The 13,689-nt window shown below is 43.3% G+C and overlaps 1 long non-coding RNA gene across 3 annotated transcripts in view; it reads left to right on the plus strand.

Moving 5' to 3' along the window:
• Positions 1 to 767: 767 nt before the first annotated feature.
• The window catches only part of LOC133260665 (uncharacterized), a 143,856-nt gene continuing 130,934 nt past the window's right edge, over positions 768 to 13,689 (plus strand). For all 3 annotated transcript variants that reach the window (XR_009740922.1, XR_009740924.1, XR_009740923.1), the window contains exons 1-2: positions 768 to 955; positions 1,198 to 1,367. This is a non-coding gene — a long non-coding RNA (uncharacterized LOC133260665). The remainder of the gene's footprint in view (positions 956 to 1,197; positions 1,368 to 13,689) is intronic.

Raw genomic sequence — 13,689 nt, forward strand, 5'->3', positions numbered from 1 at the left:
TTTTATAACCCTGGCCTCCTGCTCTGAAGCGCCTCACCCATATGTACAGAACCCTGGTGCCCCCAAAGGCGAAGGCTGAGTGTGGGGTCACCTGGCTCCCTCAGCCCCGCTCAGGAGCCAGGGACCAGACCTCTCCCGGGGATCAAAACCTTCACTCCTGAGGCCTACCTGCGGCTGCTGTGGGCAGTGCAGGAGGTCACAGAGAAGCCTCCGGCCTGGCTTCCCCGTGCTGATACCCAAGCCTGAATGGTTGGCTGGATCCTTGTCTGCTCAGGAGCTGCACCCCCCCTCCCCCAAGCCCCCACAGTGGGTGTGAGAAGGCAGGTTAGCGCGTGACCCAGTGATCCTCAAACTTGAGTGCATAGCACAATCCCCTGGAGGGTTTAGGCCACCAGCCCCGCCCCCAAAGCGACCGAGGCCTGTGACTGTGCATTCCTTACAAGTTCCCAGTCGCTGCAGCTACCTCTGCCAGGAGGACCCCGCTTGGAGAACCACCTCTGCAGAACACCACATTGTCCTCTGAGGCATGATGCCCTTCCAGTACGCACTGCTAAACTGCTGCTGCCAACCCAGCCCGGGGTTAGCGGGGGTGGGATGGGGGAGCAGCCTGGAAGCCGGCCTTTCCTGCCCGCTGGCTCCCAGCACGGAGTTGCACAGCATCAGCAAAAGCCGCCAGAGAGGCCCCGGCCCTCAGTTGAGCCAGTCGCCTACACAAAGCGTCCTCTGTGGTGCAGACTTGCTGACAAGCACCACCCTGTGTTTTGGGGATGAACCAAATCTTCATGACATTAGACCCGTGGATTCCTGGCTCTGAAAACTAACGCGAAAAGTCCCCCTGCTCTGCCAGCTGGCCCACCCAGGGCCCGCCTCTGCAGGCCGGAAATGGAGTCTGGCTGGCCGGAAGTCTAAGAGTTACTTCCGGTGCCCCTGACACTGCCACCCCAATAGAGCTGAGGTGAGAATACTGTACTTCACAATCCCCTTGGCCTCTCCCACTTTGGCCTTAAAGAGCCTGTGACCGGACCCAGTACTCAGAACCAGAGTCAGGGGCCGGGCTGGCAGGTGGGAGCCACTCAGACCCGTCAAGGATGTCAGCTTTGCAGACAATCATGGAGGCACAGGGAGCCTCACTTGACTTAAGTGTCCCTCTCAGAGCTTCCGTGGACGCCTAATTGTTTCTCGCTCTTTGGCTTTCAGAGTCTCAAGTCTCCTGACCTCTCTTCATTTTCCCATCACAATGAACTTCAGGTGATGGGCGAGGTATTCGTGCCTACAAAGATCTACTAACGACCTTCTTGGTGTTTAAACACAGGCTGTCTGGTCCACGTGTCTTAACCTGGGCCCTGAACCCAAATACGGACAACGAGGTGAGTAGGTCAGCAGGTACTGAGGTGTTATTCATCTATCACGTGTTGCCAAGTGGAACTGGAGGGTTCGGAAAGATGCCTGACTGGAAAAACTTCAACCGCCCTTTGTCTCAGACTCCAGAGAAAAAAACAGAACATTCCTCACTGGGGTTCTTTCTGTTGAGTGTTTTTGCATGGTGACCAATCAGCAGACATTTGCAGTAGGTAGAATAAATCACAGAGTTGTGCTGGCCATCAGAAGTCATTTATTTCACTAACTTTCAAGGGAATTTAAGAAGTTCAGAAAACTGCATGTATACGAGTAAATTCTAAACTCAAGCACAAAGAGGAGCAGTAAGTTTATTAATATAAAATTTGTTTCTCTCTGCTACTACTAATAAATATTAAATAAATATTTGTTAAAAATGGATTTGAAGGGGATGCAAAATTATAACTTGTCACAGATCTCACTATGACTCTGTGTAGATGTTACTGAATTAAATCCTATGGCCCCGGCTCAGGCCCTAGGCTGACCAAGGCTCTCTGCCTCAGGTTTAAGTAGGCTAATAACCAAGATTGAGGCAGTACAAGCTTTATTCGGTGGCCAAAGAAAGGAGAAGCAGAAACTAAGTTTACAGCTCAACTTCTTGCCCATCTGGAAAAAGACAAAGGCAGGAGGAATGAGGCTAGTGATGGGGAGGCAGGTGCATTAGTCTACTGGGAAAGGGACCAGGCTTCTTTCCAGGCAGTGGATGTCATCCTCTTTTTATCCCTTTTGGTCTTTACTGTCAGTCCTGGTCACTAATAGGTGTGCCATTTATTTACTAATGAAGTAAAATGAATGAAGTGTATAATGAGACTCAGCATCTGTTGAAGGTCACATTCCTGCCATCTTGGTCCTGGCTAGTTCCATTTAGTTTCTTTTTTTTTTTTTTTGCCACACCGTGTAGCACTCAGGATCTTAGTTCAGCAACCAGGTATTGGGGAACCCTGTGCATCCCCTGTTTTGGAAGCACAGAGTCTTAACCACTGGACTGCTAAGAAAGTCTCCATCTCATTATTGTTTGTTTGTAGCTTCCTTTATAATATCTGGACCCTTTAACTTAAGATTTATGTTAATTCCTACTAAAGGTGGGGTCATAGGTTTTGAGCAAAGATCTAGAGCAGCTCTGGTAGCATAAAATCTATGAAATGTAAGCTTGTCCAATTTTCGGGGTGAGTATTCATAGCTTTTGTTGCGTCACTAAAAACACCATGAACAACATCACCAGCTGGAAAAGGACAGGAACCAATGGCTTAGATAAAGCTCACAAGCCACTCCGACTTCTCTCCCCTCCCCTCCTTCTCTCTGCCCAGATGTCTCCAATCCTGGCTTTCCCCTGTGGACCTGATGAGGCACTAGTCTGGAGTCACATGTTTCACGAATCACCACCCAACTGTGGGTTAAAGTGAGCTGAAGGGCTTTTATAAACTGAATGAAATAATATGTATAGAAATACTTTACAAAATTATTCAAAAGTAAGGAGTTGAGGAAAAGGTAGGGAGTTGCCAGTATTGTGTTAGTGCAATGACCAATTCCCTGTCTCCTGACCACCTATCCGTGGGTATTTACTTAGTGCTGTAAGTGCTGAAGGGTACTGATGACCACAGCTAAGGTGTGCTGGTAGCTTCCTGTTCCACTTATTCCCCACACTAACCCTATGGGCCAACATTGGCTGGATCATGGAGAAAGCAAGAGAGTTCCAGAAAAACATCTATTTCTGCTTTATTGACTATGCCAAAGCCTTTGACTGTGTGGATCACAATAAACTGTGGAAAATTCTGAAAGAGATGGGAATACCAGACCACCTGACCTGCCTCTTGAGAAATGTGTATGCAGGTCAGGAAGCAAGAGTTAGAACTGGACATGGAACAACAGAATGGTTCCAAATAGGAAAAGGAGTACATCAAGGCTGTATATTGTCACCCTGTTTGTTTAACTCCTATGCAGAGTACATCATGAGAAATGCTGGACTGGAAGAAACACAAGCTGTAATCAAGATTGCCGGGAGAAATAACAATAACCTCAGATATGCAGATGACACCACCCTTATGGCAGAAAGTGAAGAGGAACTCAAAAGCCTCTTGATGAAAGTGAAAGTGGAGAGTGAGAAAGTTGGCTTAAAGCTCAACATTCAGAAAACGAAGATCATGGCATCCGGTCCCACCACTTCATGGGAAATAGATGGGAAAACAGTGGAAACAGTGTCAGACTTTATTTTTCTGGGCTCCAAAATCACTACAGATGGTGACTGCAGCCATGAAATTAAAAGACGCTTACTCCTTGGAAGGAAAGTTATGGCCAACCTGGATAGCATATTCAAAAGCAGAGACATTTCTTTGCCAACAAAGGTCCGTCTAGTCAAGGCTATGATTTTTCCTGTGGTCATGTATGCATGTGAGAGTTGGACTGTGAAAAAGGCTGAGCGCCGAAGAATTGCTTTTGAACTGTGGTGTTGGAGAAGACTCTTGAGAGTCCCTTGGACTGCAAGGAGATCCAACCAGTCCATTGTGAAGGAGATCAGCCCTGGGGTTTCTTTGGAAGGAATGATGCTAAAGCTGAAACTCCAGTACTTTGGCCACCTCATGCGAAGAGTTGACTCATTAGAAAAGACTCTGATGCTGGGAGGGATTGGGGGCAAGAGGAGAAGGGGACGACAGAGGATGAGATGGCTGGATGGCATCACTGACTCGATGGACATGAGTCTGAGTGAAGTCCAGGAGTTGGTGATGGAAGGGAGGCCTGGCGTGCTGCGATTCATGGGGTCGCAAAGAGTCGGACACAACTGAGCTACTGATCTGATCTGATCTGATCTGAACCCTATGGGCGGAGAAGGCAATGGCACCCCACTCCAGTACTCTTGCCTAGAAAATCCCATGGATGGAGGAGCCTGGTAGGCTGCAGTCCATGGGGTCGCTAGGAGTCGGACATGACTGAAGCGACTTAGCAGCAGCAGCAGCAGCAACCCTAAGGGGCAAGCAGTGTTATTATCACCACTTTACAAATGAGGAAACCAAGGCCTAAGACAATTTAGGTAACCTGCTCAAGTTACTGGAAGATATTTGAACTGAAGGCATTATTGCTTTGGCCCTTAGCTAATAACCTCCCCTGAGCAGCTGCTGTTTACCGGGAGCTGTGCTAACTGTGCTATGAGTATTAACCTCTGGAGTCTTTACAGTAAATCTGTGAAATGAGTGCTACTAGTATTCCCATTTTACAGAAGCCCAAACTGAGCTAGAGATTGCTTGTCTCTGGCCACAAGGTCCAAAACTAAAAATACTGGAGCTGAGATTACCCCAATCTTACTTCAGAGTTCACACTCTTAACCCTCACACTGAAATTCTAGGCTTTAAAAAGCTGCTTAAACCAGCCTCCCAGTAACTCTGGGGTGGGGACGGGGTGGTGCATTCTTTAAAGGCTATTTCTGTTTTTGGAGGATTTGAGCTATTAAGATTCAAAATCTCATGAGTAAAGAATAATTTCATCAGTCTTCTCCCACCTGCATGATCCCACTTTGGTTTCAAGAGATACTCTGCGTACACCTACTGTGTAGAAGAGCTGGGTACAGGGTGTAGGGGCTGCAAAGTTGAAGAAGAGTGGTCCTCACTGGCTGGGGGTACTTGCCTAGGCTGATAGATGCGACCATGTAAACACCACAGAAAATAGACTGATGAGATGGCCTGACAAGGTACTAGAGAATTTGGGGAGCATTCTGGGGCTTTTGCTGACCCTTGGGTTCCCTGGTTGGGGTCCAGGGTGGGTGGGTGGGGGCTCAGCTGTGACAGGTGTCAGTGTTTTAAGAGGTGCCTACAAGCAGGGGAGACACAGGGCTGAGATGCTACTCAGCCCACTAGCTTCTCTGCTGGTTTCAAACTGTAGGAAAAAGGAGGATTTGGTCTTGTCATCCATCTGGTCACATGCCCCAGCTGCTCTTTATTTCCTCTGCCCAATTTCTCTGTCAGTGCCCAACACAGAGACACATTTCAGGGTTGTGGGGTTCTGTGTGGTCACAGAGGAACAGACCCATCTCTCAACACTTCCGGCCTTGTGTTGGGGACATGGAGCCCTTGAGGCCCCCGCCTGCCTGTTTCCTAACTGATGATTAACTGTAGCTGACAACCTTGCATTACATAAGAGGATTATGAAACTCTGTAACAGGGAGGTAGGTGATCCGTGTGTATAAATAGACAAAAACCTCATGACTATGCTACTTTAAGACTCAGAGACATCTAGTGGCAGAAAATTGTATCTGCAGCCCTAGCAAACCTCCAAATAAGTGACTTGAAAAAGTTCTAATTTGTACCAAAACTAGGAAACTTTAGGTTAAATTACTTTCAAAGAGAAGAAATGTACTGGTTTTCCACTTGTTAGGAGTACAGTATGGTCTTTTTTTAAAAAATTGAAATATAGTTGATTTGCAACGTTTCAGGTGTACATCAAGGTGATTCAGACTATATTCAGATACTTTTCCATTATGAGTTATTACAAAATAATGAGTAGGGTTCTCTGTGATATACAATGGGTACTTATTATTTATTGTACACATAGTACTGTTGGCATGCTAAGTCACTTCAGTTGTGTCTGACTCTGTGCAACCATATGGACTGTAGCCCACCAGGCTCTTCATTCTATGGGATTCTCCAGGCAGGAATACTGCAGTGGGTTGCCATGCCCTTCTCCAGGGGATCTTCCTGACTTAGGGATTGAACTAGCCTTTCTTATGTCTCCTGCATTGGCAGGCAGGTTCTTTACCACAGCACCCCCTGGGCAGCCCCACATGTATTCCTTAATCCCAAATTCCTAATTTATCCCTCCCCAGCCTTTCCCTTTTGATAACTGTAAGTTTGTTTTCTATGTCTGTGAATCTGTTTCTGTTTTGTAAACAAGTTCATTTGTATCATTTTCTTAGATTCCACATATCGCACTTGTATTCACATCCTTTCCAGCATTTATTATTTGTAGACTTTTCGATGATGGCCATCTTGAGGTGTGAGGTGATACTCATTGCAGTTTTGATTTGAATTTCTCTGATAATTAGTAGTATTGAGCATCTTTATTATGGTATTGTCTTTAACAAAAAGTACCATAAGTCTGGGGCTTCCCAGGTGGCGCTAGTGGTAAAGAATCCACCTGCCAATGTAGGAGACACAGGAGACATGGGTTCCATCCCTGGGTCAGGAAGATCCCTTGGAGAAGCAAATGGCAAACCACTCCAGTACTCTTGCCTGGATAATTCCATGGACAGAGGAGCCTGGAGGTCCACAGTCCATGGGGTCACAAAGAGTCAGACATGACTGAGTGCCTGAGCATATACACCATAAGTCTACTTTAAGCCTGTTCTTCCCAAAGTTTTAAATGCACACAATTGAACAGTGTGTGAAAGAGAAAAATCAGAATATAAGATATGACTCTATTAACCACCTCTACATACTCACCTGTCATGATGCTGAACTTTCTTTGATGTGATTAGGTTTTGCACCAACTTCATAATTATCACTATCAAATTGGCCTTATAGGTGAACATACACAGATTGAGTAACTACTAAATGAAATATTGAGGAGAATATATGATGAGAAAGCTTCCCCACAGTCAGACTAGAAAATATGTTTCCTTGATTGAGGAGAAACAGAGAGAGCTGCAGGGGAAAAAATTTAGGGATGGGATTGGTGGGTCCCAGCGACTGAGGCCCTGTAGCCTGGACCACAGGCTGGGACCCAGGAAGATAGTAAGCTACATTGTGGAAGGACAGAGTGAGAGCAGTGGTGGGACATGTGTCACATGTCCCTGGCTGAGCCCTAAGGGACTGGCCAGACCTAGAGAAGCAGTGGCTATGATGTGATGTGCGGGACTCAGGCAGCCTCCCCGTTTCCGATACCCCAGAATATCACAGGAATAGCAGAACAATACCTGCATGCCTGTGGGCAGCACAGAAAGAGGAGAAGAAAACACTGAAATTCTTGAATTGTTCATTGAGGACAAAAGAGCAATGGGGTGTCTGAGGGGGAACATCCAATGACATCCCACTTGCCAATGCCTCGACACCAGGAGAGTGCCCCATCTAAGGCACAAAACCAGGGAAAAGTAGGTGGAGGCATTAAGTCCCAAACCAAGTGACCCTAAATGTTGCCACCGCAATGAAATGGAGATGCAAAATAGAAATTAAATGGAGCTATAGAAAATGATGAAAGTATTATTTCTTTAGTACCTATATTTGTGGTCTGAGATATATGCTACGTATCTGCTATATACACACAGAACAAAGTGGGACTTTTTGAAAGACTGTATACAAGAAATTTTGAAGAAAATTACCCCTCTTCATATTGCACACACATACACACAACACACACACACACACAACTTGGGTATTAGGATCTTAGCTGGAAAAAGATGGCACACCCAAAATGGGTAATTTACAAAGTCACGGGTAGAATTCCCAGAAACTAACAAGACGTCATGCAGTACCCTGGGGTAAGGAAAGCAGGAAACGTTACCTCCACTAGACAGAGGAGGGGGCCCAGAGGGGATTGCTGGACATGGACAGAGCCTCCAGACAGGAGCTGGGGACTTTGCTAGAAGGATGCAGCCTGTGACAAAGGGAAGGAGCTTGGGAAATAAGTGCTGGTCTCATGTCTCTGTTAGTGCCTTTCCATTGGAAATCCCAACCGGAAGCCAAGAGGCAAGGAAATCATCCATGGCATACACATGGGTCAGCCTCCTCACACACAGAGAAGAAAGGAAAAGAGGAGTTAGTGGGCAAGTGGAAGAAATACAGCCCTGATAGCTTTGTTCAAACTTCAGCACCTTAAATATCTACTTCTGTCTCACTCTACCACTCCCTCTCATTGCCTCAGCTACTGCCACCCATGCATATTCTAGCCACTCCTTCATTTTCAAAAACAGAAATTAAATGGATGGCTCAGTTGGTAAAAAATCTGCCTGCAATGCAGGAGACCCAGGTTTGATCCCTGGGTGTGGGAAATCCCTTGGAGGAAGAAATGGCAACCCATTCCAGTATTCTTGCCTGGAAAATCCCATGGACGGAAGAGCCTGGTGGCTACAGTCCATGGGGTCATACAAAGAGTTGGACATGCCTGTATGCAGGTCAGGAAGCAACAGTCAGAACTGGACATGGAACAACAGACTGGTTCCAAATAGAAAAAGGAGTATGTCAAGGCTGTATATTGTCACCCTGCTTATTTAACTTATATGCAGAGTACATCATGAGAAACGCTGGGCTGGAGGAAGCACAAGCTGGAATCAAGATTGCCAGGAGAAATATCAATAACCTCAGATATGCAGATGATACCACCCTTATGGTGGAAAGTGAAGAAGAACTAAAGAGCCTCTTGATGAAAGTTAAAGTGAAGAGTGAAAAAGTTGGCTTAAAGCTCAACATTCAGAAAACGAAGATGATGGCATCCAGTCCCATCACTTCATGGAAAATAGATGGGGTAACAGTGGAAACAGTGGCTGACTTTATTTTTCTGGGCTCCAAAATCACTGCAGATGGTGACTGCAGCCATGAAATTAACAGACGCTTACTCCTTGGAAGGAAAGTTATGACCAACCTAGATAGCATATTCAAAAGCAGAGACATTACTTTGTCCACAAAGGTATGTCTAGTCAAGGCTATGGTTTTTCCAGTGGTCATGTATGGATGTGAGAGTTGGACTATAAAGAAAGCCAAGTGCCAAAGAACTGATGCTTTTGAACTGTGGTGTTGGAGAAGACTTGAGAGTCCCTTGGACTGCAAGGAGATCCAACCAGTCCATTCTAAAAGAAATCAGTCCTGGGTGTTCATTGGTAGGACTGATTTTGAAGCTGAAACTCCAATACTTTGGCCACCTAATGCACAGAGCTGACTCATTTGTAAAGACCCTGATGCTGGGAAAGATTGAGGGCAGGAGGAGAAGGGGATGACAGAGTATGAGATGTTTGGATGGCATCACCGACTCGATGGACATGGGTTTGGGTGGACTCCAGGAGTTGGTGATGGACAGGGAGGCCTGGTGTGCTGCGATTCATGGGGTCGCAAAGAGTCGGACACGACTGAGCGACTGAACTGAACTGAACTAGTGACTAAACCACCATAGAAAATGATGAAAGTATTATTTCTTTAGTACTTGTATTTGTGATCTAAAATGTATGCTATGTGTCTGCTATATACTCATTGTAGCCTTTGTTATTCATGGTACAACCAGATTTTTTTCTGATTGTAAAGGTAATATGAAGACATCCCTGGTGGTCCAGTGGCTAAGACTCCATGCCCCCAATGCAGGGACCTGGGTTCAATTCCTAGTGGGGGAACTAGAACCCACATGCTGCAACTAAGACCCGGTGGAGCCAAATGAAATAAATATTTTTAAAAAATTAATATGAAACGAGATGCCAGTCCAGGTTCGATGCACGATACTGGATGCTTGGGGCTAGTGCACTGGGACGACCCAGAGGGATGGTATGGGGAGGGAGGAGGGAGGAGGGTTCAGGATGGGGAACACATGTATACCTGTGGCGGATTCATTTTGATATTTGGCAAAACTAATACAATTATGTAAAGTTTAAAAATAAAATTTAAAAAAAAGAAAAGGAAAGAAAAAAAAGCTAATTGAATAGCTATATTGTTAATGTAAAAAAAATTAATATGTATTCATATATATATATATATAAAGATGTAAAGAAAGTAAAACTCATCTTAATTCCACTACACAGAAATGACCACTGTCAATGCTTTGATCTGTATCTCTATGCATATCTGGATATATATTTAAGAAATGAATCTTACCAACAAGAGATGTTTTACAGCATATTCTCAATAAATTGCATAGCTCTTTCAATGTCAGTGTAGTTACGTGTCATCAGTAGTATACAAGCATAGTATCGTATGCTATTCATAAACCATAAGTCACTTTTTTGAGGGTCATTTAGGTAGTTTCTGATGTTTTGCAATTATAAGCAATGTTGTGATACACATCCTTGTGTGCTGAGGTCTTTCGTTGCTTATCCAGTTCTTCCCCCAGGACAGTGGGTCTCGAAATACATTTCATGGAGCCCATGGGAATGCCTCAGAGGCTCTTGCAGGGGTGAGGTGAAGGCTGCCGGGCTCCAGCCCTCACCTTCCTTCATAGGTTACCTTACCAGTCATAGGTTCACCTCTCTGCTCTACTTGGTGAGAAGAAAGAGTTCATCCCTAACTGCAGCTGGAAATCCAGTGCTTTAGAACATAGTCAAGGAAAAATAAAATTGTTATGTCAGAGAGTAGGCATGTTTAAAGATCTGATATGTACTGCCAGATGACTCCTGAAAGGATAACTGATTTACATGCCTACCAAAAGCATATGTGTGCCTGTGTTTCCCACACTAACACCTTTTATTTATACAGATCTAAAGATATTCTTTTAACTTATATTAATATAAATAAATTTATATGAATTAAATTTATATTTCTTTGATTAGTCATTATATTACTTTTTTATTGCTGCTATAACACATTACTACAAACTTGTCAGCTTAAAACAGCATAAATGTATTATGTTATAGACCTGGAAGTTAGAAATCTGGCACAGGTCTTACAGGACTAACACCAGTGTGCCAGCAGGGCTGCGTTTCTTTCTAGAAGCTCTAATGGAGAACCTGTTTCCTTGCCTTTTCCAGCCTCTAGAAGCCCTGCATTCCTTGGCCTGTGGCCCTTTCCTCCATCATTATTCCAATTTCTGCTTCTTTCCTTATGTCTCCTTTTCTGACTCTGACCCTCCTTCTTCCCTCCTTTGGGACCATTCAGATAATCCAGAATAATATAATAATATTATAAATATTATAATAATATTTCAGAATAATCTCAAAATCCTTAAATCACTTTTTCAAAATCTCTTTTGTTACATGAGGTTAACATATTCACAGGTTCTGGTGATTACAACATGACATCTCTGGGGAGCCATTGTCCTATCTGTCACAGTGGTGATATAGAGCTTGTTTTCTTTTATTAATTGACAATCTGTAGTTCTTTGATAAATTATTTCTCTGTGACCGTTGCTAATTTTGCTATTAAGATATTTGTATTTTCCTGGTTGATTTGTTTTAAATATATATACATATATTTTGGAATTATAACTGTGTTGCCTATTACATATATTGCAAATCTTTTCCTTCACATTTCTGGTTTCTGAACTCTCTTTAGGTTGTGTATTTGTCTGCTTGGGTTGCTTTGGGTTGCCATAACAAAATAGACTGTAGTGTATTTTCTCACAGTTCTGGAGGTTAGAAGTCCAAGATCAAGTTGCCAGCATGGTCGATTTCTAGAGAGAGTTTTCTTTCAAGCTCACCAAAGTCTGCCTTCTTGCTGTGTCCTCACATGGCAGGGAGAGAACAAGCTCTGTGGTGTCTCTTCTTATGAGATAACTAATCCCATCATCAGGACCCCACCTTCTTGACTTCATCTAACCCTAACTACCTTCCAAAGGCATCATCTCCAAATACCCTCATATTGAGGGTTAGGACTTTGACATATGACTTTTATAGGGACACAGACATTCAGTCCGTAACAGGAAGAATTTGGATCTTTGTGTGGTCAGATCCATCTATCATACTTTTGATAATTTTGGCTTCAATGATAGCTTAGCAAGGCCGCTTTTACCAGAGATTTGTAAACATGTACATACACTTTCTTCTTCAACTTTTATATATTTGCCTTATTTAACATTCAAATTTTAGCCATTCTGTAATATAATTTGGGGTAAGGTCTTACTCTGTGTTTTGCCACCTTTGTTTACCATTTTATTCTTCAAATACAGTTTCAAAATAGTTTCTAAGGACGTGAGCCTTTAACCAGACAGGAGTCCTGGATTTGCAATCATCTGTATACTGGCCTTTTAAAACCAGTTTTTTTCCTTTGCTTTCTCAGCTAGTTGTAGAACACTATTTTCTGTCTTTCTGGAAAATCCATTCATTCAGTAAAAGACTAACAGCTGAAGCCAACTTTTATTTTAAAAGGAAACAATGAGTTTCCTTAATATTTCAGGCTTGAACAGTATTCCATGTAGAACAATTTACCATCAACTCATCTGAATGTGTACTTACAGTTTTCACATTCCTTTGAATTCTAAAGTTATTTGATTTTCAAAACCAATGGAAAAACCTATCCATGGAAGAAAATTATTTAGATATTTGAAGTTTAAAAAACTTGGGCTGTATCTGTTGGGGCCATTCAGTGTTCCGCACTCTACAAGCCAGCATGAAACGTTTGTGCCTGGGAATCAATGATTGGGGTAAAGCTTCAAGCTGCAGAGAAGTGAGTTCTAAATCTTATGAAACTGACTGAATAACTTGTAGCCACATGCAATAATTGCATATTATACATTAATAATTGTAATTCTAAAATAATATAACACAGTAAATAATACAAGTATAAAATGACCTCAGTGATTAAATATTCAGTTGTATTAAAATTCCCATTTACTCCAACGCCTTTCCTAAGCTCCTGTATGTGGTCTTGGCCCTGTGTTTCCAGGGACTAAAAAAATGCATGACAACAAAACAAACATTTGTGACGCAAATAATTTTGAGATACAAACAACAAATACAAATTTGTTATATAAAATATATTAATGTATATAAATTTACATGTAAATATGGTGTGATACTGCATGTGATATGGTGTCATATTACATGGTACATTTTAAGTAACAACAAGAGCAATTTTTCTACTTCATAGTCAGATCTTGAAAATGAATAGTTTCTAATCCACAAATGTGTTGAATTTGAAAAATTAGTTTCTAAATCAGTTGTTCATAACTCAGAAATTATGTGACTATAAAGATAAGATTCTAAGTGGTGGTGAGAGCCAGCCTGTGGGTGTGTGCGAGCTTAGTTGCTCAGTTGTGTCCAGCTGTTTGTGACACCATGGACTGTAGCCCACTAGGCTCCTCTGTTCATGGAATTCTCTAGGCAAGAGTACTGGATTGGGTAACCATTTCCTTCTCTAGGGGATCTTGCCAATGCAGGGATCAAACCTGGGTCTCTTGCATTGAAGGTGGATTGTTTACCATTGAGAGCCAACCTAGCTATAGGTTTTTTATTTGGTTGAAATTCTATGCATTTTCTATGAGAGGTAGTTGAAATAATATACATTTATTACAAGGAATACTTTTCAGGTATGATGCTGCTGCTGCTAAGTCGCTTCAGTCGTGTCCGACTCTGTGCGACCCCATAGACGGCAGCCCACCAGGCTCCCCCATCCCTGGGATTCTCCAGGCAAGAACACTGGAGTGGATTGCCATTTGCTTCTCCAATGCATGAAAGGAAAAGTG

The sequence above is a fragment of the Bos javanicus genome, chromosome 14 (assembly GCF_032452875.1).
Source record: "Bos javanicus breed banteng chromosome 14, ARS-OSU_banteng_1.0, whole genome shotgun sequence".
NCBI lineage: Eukaryota > Metazoa > Chordata > Mammalia > Artiodactyla > Bovidae > Bos > Bos javanicus.